Source organism: Triturus cristatus, chromosome 10 (assembly GCF_964204655.1).
Source record: "Triturus cristatus chromosome 10, aTriCri1.1, whole genome shotgun sequence".
NCBI lineage: Eukaryota > Metazoa > Chordata > Amphibia > Caudata > Salamandridae > Triturus > Triturus cristatus.
In genome coordinates, this window is record NC_140593.1 from 1,177,308,919 (window position 1) to 1,177,330,555 (window position 21,637).

At 45.0% G+C, this 21,637-nt stretch overlaps 1 protein-coding gene across 1 annotated transcript in view; it reads right to left on the reverse strand.

Annotated features, from left to right (window-relative positions):
* The window catches only part of LOC146796932 (olfactory receptor 1f45-like), a 54,238-nt gene extending 33,794 nt beyond the window's left edge, over positions 1-20,444 (reverse strand). Inside the window, exon 1 of the mRNA XM_085630269.1 lies at positions 20,372-20,444. The gene's annotated coding sequence lies outside the window, so the exon portion shown is untranslated. The remainder of the gene's footprint in view (positions 1-20,371) is intronic.
* Positions 20,445-21,637: the final 1,193 nt, after the last annotated feature.

The window sequence follows — 21,637 nt, forward strand, 5'->3', positions numbered from 1 at the left end:
TTATTCGTGAGTAATTCTATCAATATATCAGGCAGGGGACCGGGATCGGAGTGTTGGCTTCTATATAATATAACGAGATGTTGTATCATGTATATACCAGCTAAACGCTGTTCGTCTGGGGTAAGATTCAAAAACGTGTGTGCCAACGCATCATCACTGTATTTTTCAGAACTGTCAGCCCATTGTACTGCTGACCTGGCTAATTCTTGTTCATCCATAGAATCGAGCATATGATACCCCCTTCGGTCTCGGAGTAATTTATCAGCAGCCTGGAATAAGTGTTCAGGGGACTTCGTATTTAACATAGGGGCTTGAAAATGTCTGTTACATTCTGGACGTATCAGACGTATCGGGTCATTAAAGTATCTGGTATTGTTACAAGGTCTTCCCCTACCTACATAAGCTATCGTTTCTAATTGTCCTGTGGGCATTTCTGATTCTTCCTCCTCCTCTCCCTCTGATTCAGTTTTGTCTGCCTCTAATCTGGCTTTATGTATTCGTTCTACTTCTTTGCGGATCTTTCGGCACATAACTACTATACATGTCTGTTTATCATGTTTTCCCTCTGATATATTCTGACCCCATCGGGTAAGTACTTGCATTTCATCCTGGTCTACCTCAGACCTATCTCTGTCTCTGATCAAGCAGTTTATGAAGAAACGTAACAGTTGTCTCTGTATATCCGCTTTCTGGTATTCCATGGCCTCGTCAATACTTTCAGGGCCTTGCCCTGTTTGGACAAAGCGATATATATTGTCTAAATGTTTAATCATTCCTGGCAGCGTCGTTAAATATAGTGAAGCTCGTCGTATACGTAGTGATGATAGCAGCATTCTATCATTTTTACCGGGCACTGGATCATATCTACAATCTACAAGATGTTCCTTAAACATGTCGGACGTTGCTATTTGGGGTGTACGTTGGTTGGCTAAATCTCTAAGAGACGATTTGCTTCGTGATGGTGGTGTGGCAAAAATTGCTGTCGCACCTTCTGAGGTGCTAGGCATGAAAGGATTCGTGGGATGTAAGGTAGAGACTGTGGATGCAGGAAAAGCGGTGGAAACAGATGAACCTGTTGGATTGTGCGGAGGAGTTGGTTGTTGCGGAGGTGGGGGCAGAGGATCTCGGTGTTGAGCTCCAACGACAGGTGGCGTGTGTGGTGGATCATTAACATATTCGGGAGCTACGTCGTCTAAATAGGAGGAAAGGAAAATATCTTTTGCGGTCTTGGGATGTGCTTTAGTCGGGAGTAATGGGGGTGGCAAATCTTTCGGTATTTCCGGGGTGGCCTTAGGTAAACCTTCGGTCAAAAGAGGATACATACCATTCATAAGAGTGTTTCGTTGTCTGTCTATTTGTTCTGTTTTTACGCGAATACCTTCCTCAACTAATACGTTTTCTCGGGCTCTATTTGAGTTCTCCCTACTTTTCTCTTCCAGTCTGAGCGCTTTCTCTGTGCGCCTATGCGATTCTTTACGCCATAACTCAATGGCATCTTTCTGTGACTGTCTGGCTTTCTTTTTCCATAATTCTTCTTCTACTCTCATGATGCAATCTGCATCCCATGTCCCAGCTGCGGGCCACCTCTGACTTTCTGCTAGATCCTTGGTGTAGTCCACCCATAAGTCAAGATATAATACGGCATCTAGACCATGTTTATGATACATAAAATACCCTGGAGTGTCCCTAGGTGGAATGGGAACAGCTTCTTCGAGTATTCCTTTTCTAGTTTTGATCTGTCTTAATTTTGAAAAGAACGGCATCTTTAAACCTTGTTACTTGGTTCTTACTCGAACTGGACTTGAACACAATTAATACGATAAACACAATAATGAACACTCATTCATACCACAATTTTTGAACACAGTAAAACATTTAACATTTAACATTTAGCTTTTAACGAACATTTAATTTAGAAGAAAACTCGTTACTGACATAATACTAATACTAGATAATACTGAATTATATACATGAACATACTGGATATACTGCTAAACAGTACAGATACACTGCTAAAACAGTGCAGACCGGATCTGTGTACCCAAACCCGTCAGGACCGGCACAAATTAATGTGCACGTCTAACTGCCTCCCCAGCAACGGTACTCACCGGGTAGCACGGAACGGAAGGCCTCGGAACTGAACTGAACTGGACCGGACTGGACTCAACTGGACTCGGAACTTCGGAACCTGGTGGGCCTCTGTATACCTCGGATCTTGCTCTCTCAGCTAGGCTCTGGTCGGGATACTTCGCACTTCTCACCGCCTCGTCTGGGTGTTGATCGCAGCCTCAGTCACCCCCGCTTGGCCGGAGGGAGATACAGGAAATCCTGCGGGACGCGTTTTTGTCCGTTCAGCTGTGGCAGGGGACCGGGCCTGCAACGCACCTCCGGCGCGTGAGATGAGAAAGTGTCCCTGTTCGGGCGCCAATTTATGTGGTAAATATTTAAATTACCTGTACTATTTTTTTATGCGGTAAAGTCTAGTAAGAATAACTCAGTCAAAATAAGAGGCAGAATCCGTGGTATTAGAGGTTCTGAAAAGGGCTTTATTCCTTACAAAGGAATTATAGTTCGAACCAGGCAATCTTATTCCATCACCACGAAGGTTCAGGAAGGGATCAGCAATACATTATTGACAAGTAACAATATTTATATGAAAAGCATTGCATTAGGACAGATGCAGGAGGCGTAACAGCTGATAATACAGATAAGAATACACATACGTAATGAAAAATAGGCGTAATACTAGAAACGTCATTTAAAATGATGTCACAAATGGGTGGATCCATAAGAGAATCCTGCAGTGTCAGCAGAAATATTTGGCAGAGATGCGCGCGCAGCCGCATGACGTGTGATTGACGTGCAACTAGAGGGTGAAGGGGAATTGACATTTAGCTCTACATATGGAGACAGAAGTCTGGGGTGTCAGGACAACCTAGTCCTAAATCATATCTAATACCTTGTGTTTAAGGAACCATATTATCTGGAAGGAAAGGTCTTCTCGGACAGATCCTATTCTATACTGACTGTTAGTGCGTGTACAAGCGTCTATGTGTCTACATGAGATGCGAGGGGGCAAGAATCTTCCATGGGCCTACGAATTACTTGCATAAAGACAGCGAGGCCGGGCCCTTTGCTCGGTAGCTAGAAGGATGTTTACCTAAACTACTAGACAGGAATGTATTGGATGAGGAGCGGAGCAGATAACTTTGAAGGCTGAATACAGTTTTTGGCAGGCAACAGGCCGCGTCAGGCACCGCTAGCCGCGCAGGGAGTAAGACAAAGTTCATGGACACGGATGCAGGTCCAAGCTGGAGCATTTCAGAGGCAGAAGCAGGAAAAGGCTCGATGACAGAATTCAGGGCCTACTCGCCTGAACTGTAAAACTAGAAAAGTGAACCATATAAAGTCGGTGGCCAATCATACTTAGGAATGGAATATTAGACCCATTCATGACGGATCTGAAAGAGGATATGTTGGCGTTGGACGCACATGTATTTGCGTCTTCATAGCTGGAACTGGAGGGAACATACATGTACTTGTAGCATGTACATGGAGTCGTTGGGGTCTAAGATAGGGGACACAATTGACCATAAAAATTCATATTTCCTCATTGGGATTGTGCTCCCTCAGGAGAGTGGTCTGGTGGACTGGTTATTAATGCTGATCCTGGTTCCCCAGTTCCAAATTCAGGAGCTCTGGCCATAGTTAATTAATAAACAAGAAGGATCCACCTCTGGAGAGAGAGGTACTAAGAAGCCTGGGTACAGTGGGGTAATGATAGGTGCGTGTCCCAATATGGTTGGGCACACACAGTGTTGTTTAAATACCCCTCACACACCAAGAATGGCCCATGGTGTCCTGCTTCATCATAGGGGTCTTCCCGCCCCGCTGCGGGACGGGGCGTGCTACGACCTACGACTACGTGGGAGCACTGATGATAAAGTGCTATGTGTGATGCAAAGGGAGGGTCTGATGTGATTGTAGGTATGTGTAGTTAAAAAGCACCTGGCCCTATTAGACAGATAAAAACTTTAATGCGTCCAGGGAGGCTGGTACTACTAAAAACAGGGGTGTGGAGTTTGCCTACATAATGTGTGGTTACTCCTTGTGAGTCAACATGTTTCGATGCGAAGCATCTTCATCAGGACAGGAAAAAGATCCCTAGGTCCCCAGGGTTGATAAATTCAAACTCTGTTTAGAAGTCAAGGAGTTTGTACGCAAGCTCAAATTAAGAACTTTCTTTGCCGACAAGACCATGGCTGATAGTCAGCCTTCTGATACTGGTTTGAGACCTAAATCTACCTTTAGTCCTTTGGACTCCACCGTACCGATAGAACTATTAACATTTGAAAAGGCGGTGATGAAAGATCTCAATAAAACACTACAGAAGGACAACCAAACTTTTCATAATACAACTAGATCTGAAAAGGAAGCGCTACAGCAGCTGGCTAACAAAACTGATATCCCGTAGCGCTTCCTTTTCAGATCTAGTTGTATTATGAAAAGTTTGGTTGTCCTTCTGTAGTGTTTTATTGAGATCTTTCATCACCGCCTTTTCAAATGTTAATAGTTCTATCGGTACGGTGGAGTCCAAAGGACTAAAGGTAGATTTAGGTCTCAAACCAGTATCAGAAGGCTGACTATCAGCCATGGTCTTGTCGGCAAAGAAAGTTCTTAATTTGAGCTTGCGTACAAACTCCTTGACTCCTAAACAGAGTTTGAATTTATCAACCCTGTTTGTGGGGACAAAACCCAAGCCCTTTTCCAGTGCCGCCACCTGGGGATGTGTTAGTGTAATCTCAGAGAGATTGACAACTAGTTGTCCTTTCGGCTGGTTGACGGTTGATTTGTTGCCGCTGTCATGCTCCGTGTGGATACCCTGGTCTGATCCTCTTGGTCGTTGTTCCAATGGACCTGGTTGCCTCTCCGATTCCTTCCCCGTGGTTGTCCATGGCGCATGCCTAAAAAAGGAGGCGGGCCATAGTAGTTGTAGTCTTGGGGGGCCGGATTCCACTGTTGGAATGGTATACTCATTGGTGGAGGACCATATGGATATTGGGCGTAGAGTGGTGGACCTTGATAGCCACCCCAACCTCTGCCTCTTGGTCTGAATGGCCTTTGTTGTTGTCCCCTGCTTCTCTGGTTCCTTGGGTTACTCGTTCTGCTGGAGTACGAGTCATTAGATGTAGTGTCAGATAAGTCACTATCTGTATCTTGGTCACTGCCGGTTCTGCTTTGGATGTAGTCATCTCTTATATAGGGGTATACTCGTTCATAACTAAAGGCTGTAATATCTTTCTTGAGTTTTTTATATTTACTTTGCTTGAGTGAGATTTCATATTCACTCATCTCTTGATTGAGTTCATCCAGCCTTTTCTTGAGGACTGTCGTGGATTGATAACTTTTCAATTGGACCTCGATTTTTTGTATGTCGATTTTAAGTTCTTGGGTTAGACGGGTGGCTGTTTTGATAATAAGGACTAGCCAGTCCCGTGTACAATGCCACGATATCAGTGACCAGTCTTTTTTAAAAATCTTGTCGTGTTTAAAGATGAACGGTTCATTCCGAACAATTAAGCCCCTTGGTGCTGTATTCGCCCTGAGATATTCCGTCATTAGTAGACCGTGCAAAGCAGTTTTTATCTGTGTTCTCCTTAGGTTGGCCAATTTGTCCCAGTCTGAACCATTCAAGCTGGGATCAGTATTGCTCAAACCCTCAAAGGGGTTAAGAGCTGCCAGAATCCGGTCAACTTCCTCATCATCAAATGTGAGGCCTGCTGACTCAGCCATGTTTGTGTGATCGAAGAAATGTATCTGTGTGAAGGTCAATTTTAGTGAGTGATCAAAAGTGTGTGTCTAAAGAGTAGTGTCTAAGAAAATAAACTTTCTATTTAAGTGGTAAAATAATAAACTGCTAAGTGTTTAGAAGGGGAGAAAAAGCACACTGGCTCAACCGTCCCCTAAAAAAGGGGAAAGGGCTCCCACAGCTGTAAGCTGTCAAGATCACTAAATATAACAAGATTAGGGAGTGTAGAGGGGGGGGGCCTGTGTAGGCGCTGAGGTGGATACGTCCTCCACTCAAAGTTAATTAATAAACAAGAAGGATCCACCTCTGGAGAGAGAGGTACTAAGAAGCCTGGGTACAGTGGGGTAATGATAGGTGCATGTCCCAATATGGTTGGGCACACACAGTGTTGTTTAAATACCCCTCACACACCAAGAATGGCCCATGGTGTCCTGCTTCATCATAGGGGTCTTCCCGCCCCGCTGCGGGACGGGGCGTGCTACGACCTACGACTACGTGGGAGCACTGATGATAAAGTGCTATGTGTGATGCAAAGGGAGGGTCTGATGTGATTGTAGGTATGTGTAGTTAAAAAGCACCTGGCCCTATTAGACAGAAAAAAACTTTAATGCGTCCAGGGAGGCTGGTACTACTAAAAACAGGGGTGTGGAGTTTGCCTACATAATGTGTGGTTACTCCTTGTGAGTCAACATGTTTCGATGCGAAGCATCTTCATCTGGACAGGAAAAAGATCCCTCCCGACTAGAAAGCATGTGCTTAGTGATACAAAATTAGAAATGAGAGATGCATTCAATGATGCACTTATATACAATACCTAATCGTATGTATGCGTATCTGCAAAAAACAAGGAAGGAAAAAGGACATATTCTGTGTCCCTGGAAACAGAGCGTAGTACCTGTAAACACAAATAATGCGCCATAATGTGACCAAAACGTGTGTTGTTAGCTATAAATCTAGCTTTATCAGGAAAAAGGTGCAGTGACCTGTAAAGAAAAGGACAGTACAAGACACTACAAAGAGAAAACACACACTCTATAAATTAACGTGAAATATTATTCGTGGACCAGGTGGACAATACAAAAAAAAAGCCCAAATGCATACTTATATGTATGTGAGGTTATTGCCTCATGAACCTGGAACGGGAGGAATCGTCATGGAGCCTCAATTCTAGTGGGGTAAAGGGGAAGGTAATACAGGATCAGTCTATTTACCTTGGGTGTATGGCTCGAATGCTGAGTGAGATCGGCATCCATGAACGGCTGTGCCGTACTTACGTGCCCTGACTAGGAACTCCACTCAAGGTCTGTCCATCCCGCGGTTCCGCTGTGCTATGGGACCATGGCGGGTATCTGCTTATAACCCACCCGTTAATCACCCAAATACGAGTCAGCCTGTGCCGCGATAGGGATGCAGGTACACTTCCGGGTTACCACAGAGACGAAAACTAGACTGCGGTATCCGTATAGAGTGATCCGGAAGTGAGGGAAGTTCCCTACCTAAATGATACGTAAGAGGCGGTATTGTAGAAAAAAGACTCAATATCTTTATTGACTAAGGAAAGGTCCTAAGGGCTAGACAAATCGTCTCAGTACAGGTAGAGATGTCTCCGTGCTGGGACCGCATGCAAATCAAGACCGCTAATGGTATGACTCGCGTGCTTGGGTTTTTAGACAAAAAGAAATGTACAAATAAAGACGTGTTGGGACGGAATATCTATCTAGATGAAAACATGGGGTGGGGGGGGGGTTGTTTTACACACACCAGCAAAATAACACCGTGCAGAAGGGAAAAACAATGGCAAATTAAAGACGCTGTGCCCAATAAATGGGGGTGGAGGCACTAAGCACGAGCTGTCATCTGTGTTTATAGAGCCTCCTGTGGGGGTGTCCATCAATGCTCTAAATAAACATTATACAAATACCCACGTGAGGAGATGGAAAGAGGCCTTTAAAAATTATGGCCTTTAAAAACTGATGAAAAACACCAAAGGGGAGTGAAACATCGCACTAGTACGTTTAGGTGCGGGAGAAGCAGGTACTAGGTCAGTTGTGCCCAAGGTATATCATCGTTAAGGCCCGTCATGTGTGTGCCCAGGCGGAACACCCATCGTTGCTCTTTTTCAAAGAGTCCACGATCAGTGTTAAGTTGTTCTATGATGGTCCACTTAATTTCATCCACGCCATGATTCATGGTCAGGAAGTGAGTTGCCATTTTCGTTGTGCCCTTCTTGCAGCGGATATTGCTCCTGTGTTCCCCAATCCGCACTTTTATTTGCCTCGTGGTCATACCGACATATTCCATACCGCATGGGCAGGTAATAAGATACACCACATTTTTGCTGTTGCAATTCGTAAATTTTCGTTGCTCCCATGACGTACCATTGGAAAAAGTGAGCTGAGTACTTTTCTTAGTAAGTGAACATGTACTGCACATGCCACATGGATGATGCCCTTTAATGGGTGGTAACATACTGCAAGTGTTTTGTCGTGCTGGTGGGGGACGTGGTCTAGTGTGGACCAGGATGTCCCTCAGACTGCGGCCTCGTTTGTGGGAGAACATAGGTTTTGGTAGGTCCAGACCGCCACAGTTCAAAGTTTTCCAGTTTTTATTGATAATCTTAGACACTTGGTTGGAGTGGGTGTTAAAAGTAGTCACACAGATAGGTCTGGTTTCTTGTTCCTTTGGTGTTTTATTTTCCAGGAGAGCATCTCTGTTGTTGTTTCTAGCACGTTTGAATCCTCTTTTGACTATCCGTTCCGGATAATTTCGATCTAATAGTCTCATCTCCAGATCTTTAGCTTGTGCTTTGAAATCCGTCAGCTCTGAGCAGTTTCTCCGTAAACGGAGAAATTGACCATAGGGGAGATTATCCCGAAGGTGTCGGGGATGGAAACTATCATAGAGCAACAGGCAGTTTTTTGCCGTGGGCTTAAAATGCGTTCGGGATTTTAATCTTCCCTCTTCTGCATAGATGTTTAAATCAAGAAACACCAGGTTGTTATTGGAAAATGTGTGGGTGAATTTAAGGAAAGCGTTCTGTTCATTGAGCCATGTCATGAAATTGGTTACTGAATCCGAGTCCCCTTTCCAAATCACAAAAACATCATCTATGTAACGTTTCCAAAGAACAATGTTGTTGAAAAATGGGTTGCGCTGTAGGAGTATTTTCTGTGACTCCAGATGGTGGACATACAGGCCCGCTAGGCTCGGCGCAAAGGTACTACCCATGCTGGTACCGTGTTTCTGTAGATAGTGGGTATCCTGATATAAGAAAAAATTCTTCTTCAGGGCTAGGGTGATACATTCCATAACCAAGTTCCTGGGAGTATGGTAATTCCAGGTAGTAGAGAAGAGGACCTCTTCTATGATATCAAGGGTCTCATCATGCGGGAGGCTGGTGTATAGGCTCTCCACGTCTAATCCGAGTAGTAGTTGTTGAGTGGGGTCAAAAGTGAGACCTTCAAGGAGTTGTAGGACAGCTTTAGTGTCCTTCAAATAGGTATCGGTGGCCTGGACTAATGGGCGGAGAAAAGCGTCCGAAAATTTGGATAGGGGCTCAAGAATTGAGCCAATTCCAGATATAATAGGACGTCCTGGAGGGAGTTCAAGATTTTTATGAATTTTGAGGATGGTGTAAAAATAGGGTGTACGGGGGGATTTTTGAATGAGAAAATCAGCCTCTTTCTTAGAGATCCAGTCGTGTGTAATAGCTTCCTCAACCATTCCCATTATCCGTGTCCGGATTGCTTCTGTAGGGTCATCAGGGAGGATTTAATAATTTCTCTGGTCCCCTAGGAGTCTCCTACATTCGATGTCGTAGTTGATAGTTGTCTGGATGACTATCGCCCCGCCCTTGTCTGCCGGTTTTATGGTGATATCAGTATTGTTAGCCAGCTGCTGTAGCGCTTCCTTTTCAGATCTAGTTGTATTATGAAAAGTTTGGTTGTCCTTCTGTAGTGTTTTATTGAGATCTTTCATCACCGCCTTTTCAAATGTTAATAGTTCTATCGGTACGGTGGAGTCCAAAGGACTAAAGGTAGATTTAGGTCTCAAACCAGTATCAGAAGGCTGACTATCAGCCATGGTCTTGTCGGCAAAGAAAGTTCTTAATTTGAGCTTGCGTACAAACTCCTTGACTTCTAAACAGAGTTTGAATTTATCAACCCTGTTTGTGGGGACAAAACCCAAGCCCTTTTCCAGTGCCGCCACCTGGGGATGTGTTAGTGTAATCTCAGAGAGATTGACAACTAGTTGTCCTTTCGGCTGGTTGACGGTTGATTTGTTGCCGCTGTCATGCTCCGTGTGGATACCCTGGTCTGATCCTCTTGGTCGTTGTTCCAATGGACCTGGTTGCCTCTCCGATTCCTTCCCCGTGGTTGTCCATGGCGCATCCCTAAAAAAGGAGGCGGGCCATAGTAGTTGTAGTCTTGGGGGGCCGGATTCCACTGTTGGAATGGTATACTCATTGGTGGAGGACCATATGGATATTGGGCGTAGAGTGGTGGACCTTGATAGCCACCCCAACCTCTGCCTCTTGGTCTGAATGGCCTTTGTTGTTGTCCCCTGCTTCTCTGGTTCCTTGGGTTACTCGTTCTGCTGGAGTACGAGTCATTAGATGTAGTGTCAGATAAGTCACTATCTGTATCTTGGTCACTGCCGGTTCTGCTTTGGACGTAGTCATCTCTTATATAGGGGTATACTCGTTCATAACTAAAGGCTGTAATATCTTTCTTGAGTTTTTTATATTTACTTTGCTTGAGTGACATTTCATATTCACTCATCTCTTGATTGAGTTCATCCAGCCTTTTCTTGAGGACTGTCGTGGATTGATAACTTTTCAATTGGACCTCGATTTTTTGTATGTCGATTTTAAGTTCTTGGGTTAGACGGGTGGCTGTTTTGATAATAAGGACTAGCCAGTCCCGTGTACAATGCCACGATATCAGTGACCAGTCTTTTTTAAAAGTCTTGTCGTGTTTAAAGATGAATGGTTCATTCCGAACAATTAAGCCCCTTGGTGCTGTATTCGCCCTGAGATATTCCGTCATTAGTAGACCGTGCAAAGCAGTTTTTATCTGTGTTCTCCTTAGGTTGGCCAATTTGTTCCAGTCTGAACCATTCAAGCTGGGATCAGTATTGCTCAAACCCTCAAAGGGGTTAAGAGCTGCCAGAATCCGGTCAACTTCCTCATCATCAAATGTGAGGCCTGCTGACTCAGCCATGTTTGTGTGATCGAAGAAATGTATATGTGTGAAGGTCAATTTTAGTGAGTGATCAAAAGTGTGTGTCTAAAGAGTAGTGTCTAAGAAAATAAACTTTCTATTTAAGTGGTAAAATAATAAACTGCTAAGTGTTTAGAAGGGGAGAAAAAGCACACTGGCTCAACCGTCCCCTAAAAAAGGGGAAAGGGCTCCCACAGCTGTAAGCTGTCAAGATAACTAAATATAACAAGATTAGGGAGTGTAGAGGGGGGGGCCTGTGTAGGCGCTGAGGTGGATACGTCCTCCACTCAAAGGTAATTAATAAACAAGAAGGATCCACCTCTGGAGAGAGAGGTACTAAGAAGCCTGGGTACAGTGGGGTAATGATAGGTGCGTGTCCCAATATGGTTGGGCACACACAGTGTTGTTTAAATACCCCTCACACACCAAGAATGGCCCATGGTGTCCTGCTTCATCATAGGGGTCTTCCCGCCCCGCTGCGGGACGGGGCGTGCTACGACCTACGACTACGTGGGATCACTGATGATAAAGTGCTATGTGTGATGCAAAGGGAGGGTCTGATGTGATTGTAGGTATGTGTAGTTAAAAAGCACCTGGCCCTATTAGACAGAAAAAAACTTTAATGCGTCCAGGGAGGCTGGTACTACTAAAAACAGGGGTGTGGAGTTTGCCTACATAATGTGTGGTTACTCCTTGTGAGTCAACATGTTTCGATGCGAAGCATCTTCATCTGGACAGGAAAAAGATCCCTCCCGACTAGAAAGCATGTGCTTAGTGATACAAAATTAGAAATGAGAGATGCATTCAATGATGCACTTATATACAATACCTAATCGTATGTATGCGTATCTGCAAAAAACAAGGAAGGAAAGAGGACATATTCAGTGTCCCTGGAAACAGAGCGTAGTACCTGTAAACACAAATAATGCGCCATAATGTGACCAAAACGTGTGTTTTTAGCTATAAATCTAGCTTTATCAGGAAAAAGGTGCAGTGACCTGTAAAGAAAAGGACAGTACAAGACACTACAAACAGAAAACACACACTCTATAAATTAACGTGAAATATTATTTGTGGACCAGGTGGACAATACAATAAAAAAGCCCAAATGCATACTTATATGTATGTGAGGTTATTGCCTCATGAACCTGGAACGGGAGGAATCGAGACCGCTAATGGTATGACTCGCGTGCTTGGGTTTTTAGACAAAAAGAAGTGTACAAATAAAGACGTGTTGGGACGGAATATCTATCTAGATGAAAACAGGGGGGCGGGGGGGGAGTTGTTTTACACACACCAGCGAAATAACGCCGTGCAGAAGGGAAAAACAATGGTAAATTAAAGACGCTGTGCCCAATAAATGGGGGTGGAGGCACTAAACACGAGCTGTCATCTGTGTTTATAGAGCCTCCTGTGGGGTTGTCCATCAATGCTCTAAATAAACATTATACAAATACCCACATGAGGAGATGGAAAGAGGCCTTTAAAAATTGAGGCCTTTAAAAACTGATGTAACGTCGATCGATGATGTTTTTGTGATACGGAAACTGCTCAGAGCTGACGGATTTCAAAGCACAAGCTAAAGATCTGGAGATGAGATTATTAGATCGAAATTATCCGGAACGGATAGTCAAAAGAGGATTCAAACGTGCTAGAAACAACAACAGAGATGCTCTCCTGGAAAATCAAACACCAAAGGAACAAGAAACCAGACCTATCTGTGTGACTACTTTTAACACCCACTCCAACCAAGTGTCTAAGATTATCAATAAAAACTGGAAAATTTTGAACTGTGGCGGTCTGGACCTACCAAAACCTATGCTCTCCCACAAACGAGGCCGCAGTCTGAGGGACATCCTGGTCCACACTAGACTACGTCCCCCACCAGCACGACAAAACACTTGCAGTATGTTACCACCCATTAAAGGGCATCATCCATGTGTCATGTGCAGCACATGTTCACTTACTAAGAAAAGTACTCAGCTCACTTTTTCCAATGGTACGTCATGGGAGCAACGAAAATTTATGAATTGCAACAGCAAAAATGTGGTGTATCTTATTACCTGCCCATGCGGTATGGAATATGTCGGTATGACCACGAGGCAAATAAAAGTGCGGATTGGGGAACACAGGAGCAATATCCGCTGCAAGAAGGGCACAACGAAAATGGCAACTCACTTCCTGACCATGAATCATGGCGTGGATGAAATTAAGTGGACCATCATAGAACAACTTAACACTGATCGTGGACTCTTTGAAAAAGAGCAACGATGGGTGTTCCGCCTGGGCACACACATGACGGGCCTTAACGATTAGATACCTTGGGCACAACTGACCTAGTACCTGGTTCTCCCGCACCTAAACGTACTAGTGCGATGTTTCACTCCCCTTTGGTGTTTTTCATCAGTTTTTAAAGGCCTCAATTTTTAAAGGCCTCTTTCCATCTCCTCATGTGGGTATTTGTATAATGTTTATTTAGAGCATTGATGGACACCCCCACAGGAGGCTCGATAAACACAGATGACAGCTCGTGTTTAGTGCCCCACCCCCATTTATTGGGCACAGCGTCTTTAATTTGCCATTGTTTTTCCCTTCTGCACGGCGTTATTTCGCTGGTGTGTGTAAAACAACCCCCCCCCCACCCCCTTGTTTTCATCTAGATAGATATTCCGTCCCAACACGTCTTTATTTGTACACTTCTTTTTGTCTAAAAAACCAAGCACGCGAGTCATACCATTAGCGGTCTTGATTTGTATGCGGTCCCAGCACGGAGACATCTCTACCTGTACTGAGACGATTTGTCTAGCCCTTAGGACCTTTCCTTAGTCAATAAAGATATTGAGTCTTTTTTCTACAATACCGCCTCTTACGTATCATTTAGGTAGGGAACTTCCCTCACTTCCGGATCACTCTATACGGATACTGCAGTCTAGTTTTCGTCTCTGTGGTAACCCGGAAGTGTACCTGCATCCCCATCGCGGCACAGGCTGACTCGTATTTGGGTGATTAACGGGTGGGTTATAAGCAGATACCCGCCATGGTCCCATAGCACAGCAGAACCGGGGGATGGACAGACCTTGAGTGGAGTTCCTAGTCAGGGCACGTAAGTACGGCACAGCCGTTCATGGATGCGGATCTCACTCAGCATTCGAGCCATACACCCAAGGTAAATAGCCTGATCCTGTATTACCTTCCCCTTTACCCCACTAGAATTGAGGCTCCATGACGATTCCTCCCGTTCCAGGTTCATGAGGCAATAACCTCACATACATATAAGTATGCATTTGGGCTTTTTTATTGTATTGTCCACCTGGTCCACGAATAATATTTCACGTTAATTTATAGAGTGTGTGTTTTCTGTTTGTAGTGTCTTGTACTGTCCTTTTCTTTACAGGTCACTGCACCTTTTTCCTGATAAAGCTAGATTTATAGCTAAAAACACAAGTTTTGGTCACATTATGGCGCATTATTTGTGTTTACAGGTACTACGCTCTGTTTCCAGGGACACTGAATATGTCCTTTTTCCTTCCTTGTTGTTTGCAGATACGCATACATACGATTAGGTATTGTATATAAGTGCATCATTGAATGCATCTCTCATTTCTAATTTTGTATCACTAAGCACATGCTTTCTAGTCGGGAGGGATCTTTTTCCTGTCCAGATGAAGATGCTTCGCATCGAAACATGTTGACTCACAAGGAGTAACCACACATTATGTAGGCAAACTCCACACCCCTGTTTTTAGTAGTACCAGCCTCCCTGGATGCATTAAAGTTTTTTTCTGTCTAATAGGGCCAGGTGCTTTTTAACTACACATACCTACAATCACATCAGGCCCTCCCTTTGCATCACAAATAGCACTTTATCATCAGTGCTCCCACGTAGTCGTAGGTCGTAGCACGCCCCGTCCCGCAGCGAGGCGGGAAGACCCCTATGATGAAGCAGGACACCATGGGCCATTCTTGGTGTGTGAGGTGTATTTAAACAACACTGTGTGTGCCCAACCATATTGGGACACGCACCTATCATTACCCCACTGTGCCCAGGCTTCTTAGTACCTCTCTCTCCAGAGGTGGATCCTTCTTGTTTATTAATTAACTTTGAGTGGAGGACGTATCCACCTCAGCGCCTACACAGGCCCCCCCCCCTACACTCCCTAATCTTGTTATATTTAGTTATCTTGACAGCTTACAGCTGTGGGAGCCCTTTCCCCTTTTTTAGGGGACGGTTGAGCCAGTGTGCTTTTTCTCCCCTTCTAAACACTTAGCAGTTTATTATTTTACCACTTAAATAGAAAGTTTATTTTCTTAGACACTACTCTTTAGACATACACTTTTGATCACTCACTAAAATTGACCTTCACACAGATACATTTCTTCGATCACACAAACATGGCTGAGTCAGCAGGCCTCACATTTGATGATGAGGAAGTTGACCGGATTCTGGCAGCTCTTAACCCCTTTGAGGGTTTGAGCAATACTGATCCCGGCTTGAATGGTTCAGACTGGGACGAATTGGCCAACCTAAGGAGAACACAGATAAAAACTGCTTTGCACGGTCTACTAATGACGGAATATCTCAGGGCGAATACAGCACCAAGGGGCTTAATTGTTCGGAATGAACCGTTCATCTTTCAACACGACAAGACTTTTAAAAAAGACTGGTCACTGATATCGTGGCATTGTACACGGGACTGGCTAGTCATTATCAAAACAGCCACCCGTCTAACCCAAGAACTTAAAATCGACATACAAAAAATCGAGGTCCAATTGAAAAGTTATCAATCCACGACAGTCCTCAAGAAAAGGCTGGATGAACTCAATCAAGAGATGAGTGAATATGAAATCTCACTCAAGCAAAGCAAATATAAAAAACTCAAGAAAGATATTACAGCCTTTAGTCATGAACGAGTATACCCCTATATAAGAGATGACTACATCCAAAGCAGAACCGGCAGTGACCAAGATACAGATAGTGACTTATCTGACACTACATCTAATGACTCGTACTCCAGCAGAACGAGTAACCCAAGGAACCAGAGAAGCAGGGGACAACAACAAAGGCCATTCAGACCAAGAGGCAGAGGTTGGGGTGGCTATCAAGGTCCACCACTCTACGCCCAATATCCATATGGTCCTCCACCAATGAGTATACCATTCCAACAGTGGAATCCGGCCCCCCAAGACTACAACTACTATGGCCCGCCTCCTTTTTTAGGCATGCGCCATGGACAACCACGGGGAAGGAATCGGAGAGGCAACCAGGTCCATTGGAACAACGACCAAGAGGATCAGACCAGGGTATCCACACGGAGCATGACAGCGGCAACAAATCAACCGTCAACCAGCCGAAAGGACAACTAGTTGTCAATCTCTCTGAGATTACACTAACACATCCCCAGGTGGCGGCACTGGAAAAGGGCTTGGGTTTTGTCCCCACAAACAGGGTTGATAAATTCAAACTCTGTTTAGAAGTCAAGGAGTTTGTACGCAAGCTCAAATTAAGAACTTTCTTTGCCGACAAGACCATGGCTGATAGTCAGCCTTCTGATACTGGTTTGAGACCTAAATTTACCTTTAGTCCTTTGGACTCCACCGTACCGATAGAACTATTAACATTTGAAAAGGCGGTGATGAAAGATCTCAATAAAACACTACAGAAGGACAACCAAACTTTTCGTAATACAACTAGATCTGAAAAGGAAGCGCTACGGGATATCAGTATTGTTAGCCAGCTGCTGTAGCGCTTCCTTTTCAGATCTAGTTGTATTATGAAAAGTTTGGTTGTCCTTCTGTAGTGTTTTATTGAGATCTTTCATCACCGCCTTTTCAAATGTTAATAGTTCTATCGGTACGGTGGAGTCCAAAGGACTAAAGGTAGATTTAGGTCTCAAACCAGTATCAGAAGGCTGACTATCAGCCATGGTCTTGTCGGCAAAGAAAGTTCTTAATTTGAGCTTGCGTACAAACTCCTTGACTTCTAAACAGAGTTTGAATTTATCAACCCTGGGGACCCAGGGATCTTTTTCCTGTCCTGATGAAGATGCTTCGCATCGAAACATGTTGACTCACAAGGAGTAACCACACATTATGTAGGCAAACTCCACACCCCTGTTTTTAGTAGTACCAGCCTCCCTGGACGCATTAAAGTTTTTTTCTGTCTAATAGGGCCAGGTGCTTTTTAACTACACATACCTACAATCACATCAGACCCTCCCTTTGCATCACACATAGCACTTTATCATCAGTGCTCCCACGTAGTCGTAGGTCGTAGCACGCCCCGTCCCGCAGCGGGGCGGGAAGACCCCTATGATGAAGCAGGACACCATGGGCCATTCTTGGTGTGTGAGGGGTATTTAAACAACACTGTGTGTGCCCAACCATATTGGGACACGCACCTATCATTACCCCACTGTACCCAGGCTTCTTAGTACCTCTCTCTCCAGAGGTGGATCCTTCTTGTTTATTAATTAACTTTGAGTGGAGGACGTATCCACCTCAGCGCCTACACAGGCCCCCCCCTCTACACTCCCTAATCTTGTTATATTTAGCTCTGGCCATAGTGCCACACCGTCTCCGCCACTGAACACCATACTGACCCACTGATAAAAACTCTCACTGCCTTCAACTACAACTCAATTGTTGCGGGCTATAAACACCTGGATGCGGCTCAATTTAAATTACGCACTAGAGAAGAGCAATATGCGACCTACAAAAGAAAAGTAACAACATCCTGGCAAAAGCTAACACTCATAGGGAATGCAAAATGTAGCAAACCATGTGAAATGTAAGCAGGAACAACATGGTTACCTTATCGCTTTTTCACTCACTATTCAGAAATCAGTGAGTGCTTTTGTCTGAAAAGTTAAGGACATGACTATAGGGCCCCGAATGGACCTATTTCAATGTCCATTGCTAATATCCTTACAAAACGTAAGCAGTATGGTAAAAAGACCACGTCCCTGAATGCAGAGCCGCATTACACATTTTGTTTTCCAATCCACGCATTGCAGTACCTCCAGGATTGGTGCACTAGTTCCAAGCCCAGGGAAAACAAAGACAAGAACACAAAAATAGCGCTTCACTGGCAAACTCTGTAAAAGTGGCGCTAATGTGTTTGGGTGTGAATAAAATCAATCTGGTCAGTTTGCTACCACTCTGTCTTACTTTATTTACTAATTTATTTATTTTTCCTATTTTTAACTTTTTATTCCGAATGCTGGACTTTGGAATTAAAATGTCAGAAAAAGACGACATTTCCAGCAAAAGTGTTTTTATTTTTTGGATTCATTTCACAGGGGAGCAAATAAAAGAAAGGAGAGGAAAGAGAGGGAGAACCGCTTCTTGAAGTCACGGGTTTCAGTAAGAGAAGAACTGCCAGACAGAAAGAGAGGGAAGAAGGAAAGAGTGGAAGGGGCAGCTGAAGCGGCAAGGCAGAATGGGCACTGTCTTTGTCTTCTCTGGGCAAGAAGGAAAAGACAGAGTCCTGATACTTCTCTGACGCCCCGCCTGTCACAAACGCCAGGAGCGCCAACCTTAATCTATAGGCCATGGCGATTTCTTGCGTCCTAGGCCGCATTTTCAAAATAGGGGAACGGAATGTTTGGAATTAAAGAAGTAGGGGCACGCCATGCCCTGCCGATCCCGTCAACTTCGACCAATGGCCTGTCTTGCACTACACTCGGCCACCAATGGCCCGTCTTGCACTACACTCTGCCACCAGTGGGCAGTCTTGCACTACACTCGGCCACCAGTGGATAGTCGTACACTACACTGTGCCACCAGTGGGCAGTCTTGTACTTCCCTCAGCCACCAGTGGACAGTCTTGCACTACACTCGGCCACCAGTGGATAGTCGTACACTACACTGTGCCACCAGTGGACAGTCTTGTACTTCACTCGGCCACCAGTGGACAGTCTTGCACTACACTCGGCCACCAGCGGATAGTCGTACACTACACTGTGCCACCAGTGGACAGTCTTGTACTTCACTCGGCCACCAGTGAATAGTCTTGCACTACACTGTGCCACCAGTGGATAGTCTTGCACTACACTGTGCCACCAGTGGACAGTCTTGTACTTCACTTGGCCACCAATGTTCCACCTTGCACTATACTCTACCTCCAGTGGCCTGTCTTGCAATACACTTTGCCACCAGTGGCCCATTTTGCACTACACTTTGATATCAGTGACCCGTCTTGCACTACACTCTGTCACAAGTGGACAATCTTGTACTTCACTCGGCCACCAGTGGGCCGTCTTGCACTACACTCTGCCACCAGTGGCCCGTTTTGCACTATACTTTGATATCAGTGACCCGTCTTGCACTACACTCTGTCACCAGTGTTCCCCCTTGCACTATACTGTACCTCCAGTGGCATGTCTTGTTCTATAGTCTGCCACCAGTGGTCCGTCTTGCACTATACTTTGCCATCAGTGACTTGTCTTGCACTACACTCTGTCACCAGTGTTCCTCCTTGCACTATACTGTACCTCCAGTGGCATGTCTTGTTCTATAGTCTGCCACCAGTGGTCCGTCTTGCACTATGCTTTGCCATCAGTGACTTGTCTTGCACTACACTCTGTCACCAGTGTTCCCCTTGCACTATACTCTACCTCCAGTGGCCCGTCTTGTACTACACTCTGCCACCAGTGGCCTGTTTTGCACTATACTTTGATATCAGTGACATGTCTTGCACTACACTCTGTCACCAGTTTTCCCCCTTGCACTATACTCTAGCTCCAGTGGCATGTCTTGCACTACACTACCACCAGTGGTCCGTCTTGCACTATACTTTGCCATCAGTGACTTGTCTTGCACTACACTCCGTCACCAGTGTTCCCCTTGCACTATACTCTACCTCCAGTGGCATGTCTTGCACTACACTGCCACCAGTGGTCCGTCTTGCGACACCCACAGTTTTTAGTCTCAAGTCTAGATACGTGTGTATTTTACCGATCACCCCCTCGGCCACAGACCACCTCCATGAGCACTTGTGCCACAGACACGAAACAGCACAAGTGGCACCTCTGTGTTCTCTAAAGCTTGTGGCGCAACACCTTCCAAAGCGGCCAACACTGAGGTCTGGAAGACACCATGCAAAAACCTATAAAATCCCGAAGAGCCACCTCCAGGGTAATAACCCACACTAGACTACAGGACATATTGTCATCATCACGAAACATAATACTGTCCAGCATCAACATAGCACATTGAGACCTTGGCATTCAGCACTATAATTCATTTTCAGCGTCTATAATTTAAAATAATAAATGCACACATTTGCTACAGTGGACTGTACTGTACTGCACTGTCTTCATGAAATGTTCTGAAGCGTCACCTTCGGTCCTGTGAGCGCTGCAGACGAAGGCCCCCGACCTCTTCTGGAGAGTGTGTCCCCGGCGCTGCTGACGAAGGCCCCCGACCTCTTCTGGAGAGTGTGTCCCCGGCGCTGCAGACAAAGGCCCCTGACCTCTTCTGGAGAGTGCGGCCCCGGGGCTGCTTATGAAGGCCCCCGACCTCTTCTGGAGAGTGTGCCCCCGGGGCTGCTTATGAAGGCCCCGACCTCTTCTGGAGAGTGTGCCCCCGGGGCTGCTTATGAAGGCCCCCGACCTCTTGTGGAGAGTGTGGCCCTGGACCGGGAGCTGCGGCGGACAGGCGAGTCCCCAGAAAGGATGGTAATTGTTCTAGCATCGGGAGCAGATATAGGGTGTGGGGGCCTCTAGGGACCTCTCCTAGGGGAATAAATTACAGACGAGGAGAAAATATTGTTTTTAATCCCAGACGTAGCCTTATGTTTTGAAGAAAGCAATGTTGAGCCATTCTTGCGACTTCCAAAACACATACATTTCGAGCACCCCCACATATACCAACTTAAAAATATTTGTCCAACAACATACTTATAAGCATCGATAAAAAGAATATATAAACTCAGACTTCAAAATACAGCGTGATGGGCGTTTTTTTGTTTTATTGCATTTTTATATAGCGCGAACTCGACTCGAAGGTATCAGGGCGCTGTTCACGAGCACCTGTTGCATAATAGACGGACACATTCATTTCTAGGCAAGGGTATATTAAGTGATTTGCCCAGAATGACACGATACTTGCGCCCCCCCCCCCCACCACCAAAAAAAAGAGACTCGAACCTGATTCGTCAGCTTCAAAGTCTGCAGCCCTGGCCTTAAATTGGTTTGTGCCAGATTATTACGCAGATCTTAAACAGTTGAGAGCAGCCCCCTGGCATGGGCCTAGGTCACTGACGAGAAAGCGTCTGAGGTTATGCCTTAAAGCAGCGATTTTTAGCCTTTTGACTTCTTGAGACCCCCACTGAATAATTCCTGGAATTCGGGGACCCCACTGACTCACTACTGGAAGCCAGGGACCCCCTGCCTAAGCAATGTCCATGATGTGAAACTCAAAACAATAGACAAAAATACAAAACCAAGTACACCAAGCAAATGATCAAATATTGGACTATTTTGTTTAATTCACAATCACATTTAGAAAAAGTTTTTCAATTTTGCTTCTTCAGTTGTATGAACTTCATCAATTTTACTTTATTGATATTAGTATTACGTTATTTTGTAAAAGAGTTGCGGACCGC